Genomic DNA, 5672 nt, shown 5'->3' with positions numbered 1-5672 from the left:
CTAACCCTAACCCTAACCCTAACCCTAACCCTAACCCTAACCCTAACCCTAACCCTAACCCTAACCCTAACCCTAACCCTAACCCTAACCCTAACCCTAACCCTAACCCTAACCCTAACCCTAACCCTAACCCTAACCCTAACCCTAACCCTAACCCTAACCCTAACCCTAACCCTAACCCTAACCCTAACCCTAACCCTAACCCTAACCCTAACCCTAACCCTAACCCTAACCCTAACCCTAACCCTAACCCTAACCCTAACCCTAACCCTAACCCTAACCCTAACCCTAACCCTAACCCTAACCCTAACCCTAACCCTAACCCTAACCCTAACCCTAACCCTAACCCTAACCCTAACCCTAACCCTAACCCTAACCCTAACCCTAACCCTAACCCTAACCCTAACCCTAACCCTAACCCTAACCCTAACCCTAACCCTAACCCTAACCCTAACCCTAACCCTAACCCTAACCCTAACCCTAACCCTAACCCTAACCCTAACCCTAACCCTAACCCTAACCCTAACCCTAACCCTAACCCTAACCCTAACCCTAACCCTAACCCTAACCCTAACCCTAACCCTAACCCTAACCCTAACCCTAACCCTAACCCTAACCCTAACCCTAACCCTAACCCTAACCCTAACCCTAACCCTAACCCTAACCCTAACCCTAACCCTAACCCTAACCCTAACCCTAACCCTAACCCTAACCCTAACCCTAACCCTAACCCTAACCCTAACCCTAACCCTAACCCTAACCCTAACCCTAACCCTAACCCTAACCCTAACCCTAACCCTAACCCTAACCCTAACCCTAACCCTAACCCTAACCCTAACCCTAACCCTAACCCTAACCCTAACCCTAACCCTAACCCTAACCCTAACCCTAACCCTAACCCTAACCCTAACCCTAACCCTAACCCTAACCCTAACCCTAACCCTAACCCTAACCCTAACCCTAACCCTAACCCTAACCCTAACCCTAACCCTAACCCTAACCCTAACCCTAACCCTAACCCTAACCCTAACCCTAACCCTAACCCTAACCCTAACCCTAACCCTAACCCTAACCCTAACCCTAACCCTAACCCTAACCCTAACCCTAACCCTAACCCTAACCCTAACCCTAACCCTAACCCTAACCCTAACCCTAACCCTAACCCTAACCCTAACCCTAACCCTAACCCTAACCCTAACCCTAACCCTAACCCTAACCCTAACCCTAACCCTAACCCTAACCCTAACCCTAACCCTAACCCTAACCCTAACCCTAACCCTAACCCTAACCCTAACCCTAACCCTAACCCTAACCCTAACCCTAACCCTAACCCTAACCCTAACCCTAACCCTAACCCTAACCCTAACCCTAACCCTAACCCTAACCCTAACCCTAACCCTAACCCTAACCCTAACCCTAACCCTAACCCTAACCCTAACCCTAACCCTAACCCTAACCCTAACCCTAACCCTAACCCTAACCCTAACCCTAACCCTAACCCTAACCCTAACCCTAACCCTAACCCTAACCCTAACCCTAACCCTAACCCTAACCCTAACCCTAACCCTAACCCTAACCCTAACCCTAACCCTAACCCTAACCCTAACCCTAACCCTAACCCTAACCCTAACCCTAACCCTAACCCTAACCCTAACCCTAACCCTAACCCTAACCCTAACCCTAACCCTAACCCTAACCCTAACCCTAACCCTAACCCTAACCCTAACCCTAACCCTAACCCTAACCCTAACCCTAACCCTAACCCTAACCCTAACCCTAACCCTAACCCTAACCCTAACCCTAACCCTAACCCTAACCCTAACCCTAACCCTAACCCTAACCCTAACCCTAACCCTAACCCTAACCCTAACCCTAACCCTAACCCTAACCCTAACCCTAACCCTAACCCTAACCCTAACCCTAACCCTAACCCTAACCCTAACCCTAACCCTAACCCTAACCCTAACCCTAACCCTAACCCTAACCCTAACCCTAACCCTAACCCTAACCCTAACCCTAACCCTAACCCTAACCCTAACCCTAACCCTAACCCTAACCCTAACCCTAACCCTAACCCTAACCCTAACCCTAACCCTAACCCTAACCCTAACCCTAACCCTAACCCTAACCCTAACCCTAACCCTAACCCTAACCCTAACCCTAACCCTAACCCTAACCCTAACCCTAACCCTAACCCTAACCCTAACCCTAACCCTAACCCTAACCCTAACCCTAACCCTAACCCTAACCCTAACCCTAACCCTAACCCTAACCCTAACCCTAACCCTAACCCTAACCCTAACCCTAACCCTAACCCTAACCCTAACCCTAACCCTAACCCTAACCCTAACCCTAACCCTAACCCTAACCCTAACCCTAACCCTAACCCTAACCCTAACCCTAACCCTAACCCTAACCCTAACCCTAACCCTAACCCTAACCCTAACCCTAACCCTAACCCTAACCCTAACCCTAACCCTAACCCTAACCCTAACCCTAACCCTAACCCTAACCCTAACCCTAACCCTAACCCTAACCCTAACCCTAACCCTAACCCTAACCCTAACCCTAACCCTAACCCTAACCCTAACCCTAACCCTAACCCTAACCCTAACCCTAACCCTAACCCTAACCCTAACCCTAACCCTAACCCTAACCCTAACCCTAACCCTAACCCTAACCCTAACCCTAACCCTAACCCTAACCCTAACCCTAACCCTAACCCTAACCCTAACCCTAACCCTAACCCTAACCCTAACCCTAACCCTAACCCTAACCCTAACCCTAACCCTAACCCTAACCCTAACCCTAACCCTAACCCTAACCCTAACCCTAACCCTAACCCTAACCCTAACCCTAACCCTAACCCTAACCCTAACCTACACGTGGACACCCAACATGAGGCTCGCGGACCCTCCCCGGCCGAGACACGGCCACTTCCGGTCCGCGTTTTCAAAGGAAAGGAAATTGCCTGATTCATGCTCCTCAGTGGTTTCTGCAATGTCCCCTACCCATACAACGACAAAACACTTAGGAGTTTTTCAAGGACGACATCCATTTAACATGGGAGTCTATGGGGGAACGACATCCCGCTATATCTCGCCAACGCTAAGTGCCACGGAGATGGTTCAGACGTCTATGGACTCGTCTCGGCCAGACCTTTGAGTGGACACCACCCACTTCCGGTCTACTACTTCCGGTCACGAGCTAGGGACACCGGAAGTCCGACTTTTGAAGTGCCCCCCCCATGATAGAAAATTGTCTGAACGATGCTCATTTCTTACTTTCAGCTCTCTACGACATTCCTAGCGGACGCTATTTGCATATGTCGCCGCGACATACCCTTTTCCAGCCTAATACCTAACCCTAACCCTAACTACCTGACCCAAAACTAAACCCAAAATACAACACAAAACCCTAACACCAACACAAACCCAAGACCCAACCCAACCCCAACCCAAACCCTAAATATCACCAAGTGTCTGACACATGGCACATGCCAATATAGGGACCATTCGACTCCAAATGGCCTGAAACGTGCTCCTATGCATGTTCTGGAGACACGTTATTCCAAAACACTTGGTCGTTTTTCAAGGGGGGACATCCATTTAACATGGGAGTCTATGGGGGAGCGACATCTCGCGGTATCTCGCCAACGGTACGTGCCACGGAGATGGTTCAGACATCTATGGACTCGTCTCGGCCAGACCTTCACTTAGACACCCAACATGAGGTCCGCGGGACCTTCCTGGGCCGAGATACGGCCACTTCCGGTCCGCGTTTTACAAGAAAATAAAATTGCCTGATTCATGCTCCTAAGTGGTCTCTGGGATGTCCCCTTTCCATACAACGACAAAACACTTAGGAACTTTTCAAGGCCGACATCCATTTAACATGGGAGTCTATGGGGGAACGACATCTCGCGGTATCTCGCCAACGGTACGTGCCACGGGGATGGTTCAGATGTCTATGGACTCGTCTCGGCCAGACCTACACGTGGACACCCAACATGAGGCTCGCGGACCCTCCCCGGCCGAGACACGGCCACTTCCGGTCCGCGTTTTCAAAGGAAAGGAAATTGCCTGATTCATGCTCCTCAGTGGTTTCTGCAATGTCCCCTACCCATACAACGACAAAACACTTAGGAGTTTTTCAAGGACGACATCCATTTAACATGGGAGTCTATGGGGGAACGACATCCCGCTATATCTCGCCAACGCTAAGTGCCACGGAGATGGTTCAGACGTCTATGGACTCGTCTCGGCCAGACCTTTGAGTGGACACCACCCACTTCCGGTCTACTACTTCCGGTCACGAGCTAGGGACACCGGAAGTCCGACTTTTGAAGTGCCCCCCCCATGATAGAAAATTGTCTGAACGATGCTCATTTCTTACTTTCAGCTCTCTACGACATTCCTAGCGGACGCTATTTGCATATGTCGCCGCGACATACCCTTTTCCAGCCTAATACCTCTCATCCTAACCCTAACTACCTGACCCAAAACTAAACCCAAAATACAACACAAAACCCTAACACCAACACAAACCCAAGACCCAACCCAACCCCAACCCAAACCCTAAATATCACCAAGTGTCTGACACATGGCACATGCCAATATAGGGACCATTCGACTCCAAATGGCCTGAAACGTGCTCCTATGCATGTTCTGGAGACACGTTATTCCAAAACACTTGGTCGTTTTTCAAGGGGGGACATCCATTTAACATGGGAGTCTATGGGGGAGCGACATCTCGCGGTATCTCGCCAACGGTACGTGCCACGGAGATGGTTCAGACATCTATGGACTCGTCTCGGCCAGACCTTCACTTAGACACCCAACATGAGGTCCGCGGGACCTTCCTGGGCCGAGATACGGCCACTTCCGGTCCGCGTTTTACAAGAAAATAAAATTGCCTGATTCATGCTCCTAAGTGGTCTCTGGGATGTCCCCTTTCCATACAACGACAAAACACTTAGGAACTTTTCAAGGCCGACATCCATTTAACATGGGAGTCTATGGGGGAACGACATCTCGCGGTATCTCGCCAACGGTACGTGCCACGGGGATGGTTCAGATGTCTATGGACTCGTCTCGGCCAGACCTACACGTGGACACCCAACATGAGGCTCGCGGACCCTCCCCGGCCGAGACACGGCCACTTCCGGTCCGCGTTTTCAAAGGAAAGGAAATTGCCTGATTCATGCTCCTCAGTGGTTTCTGCAATGTCCCCTACCCATACAACGACAAAACACTTAGGAGTTTTTCAAGGACGACATCCATTTAACATGGGAGTCTATGGGGGAACGACATCCCGCTATATCTCGCCAACGCTAAGTGCCACGGAGATGGTTCAGACGTCTATGGACTCGTCTCGGCCAGACCTTTGAGTGGACACCACCCACTTCCGGTCTACTACTTCCGGTCACGAGCTAGGGACACCGGAAGTCCGACTTTTGAAGTGCCCCCCCCATGATAGAAAATTGTCTGAACGATGCTCATTTCTTACTTTCAGCTCTCTACGACATTCCTAGCGGACGCTATTTGCATATGTCGCCGCGACATACCCTTTTCCAGCCTAATACCTAACCCTAACCCTAACCCTAACCCTAACCCTAACCCTAACCCTAACCCTAACCCTAACCCTAACCCTAACCCTAACCCTAACCCTAA

The sequence above is a fragment of the Eutrigla gurnardus genome (genome assembly GCF_963514095.1).
Source record: "Eutrigla gurnardus genome assembly, chromosome: 8".
In the NCBI taxonomy this organism is placed as follows: domain Eukaryota; kingdom Metazoa; phylum Chordata; class Actinopteri; order Perciformes; family Triglidae; genus Eutrigla; species Eutrigla gurnardus.
The sequence above is the reverse complement of the archived record's forward strand: the minus strand, read 5'-3'. Positions refer to the sequence as shown.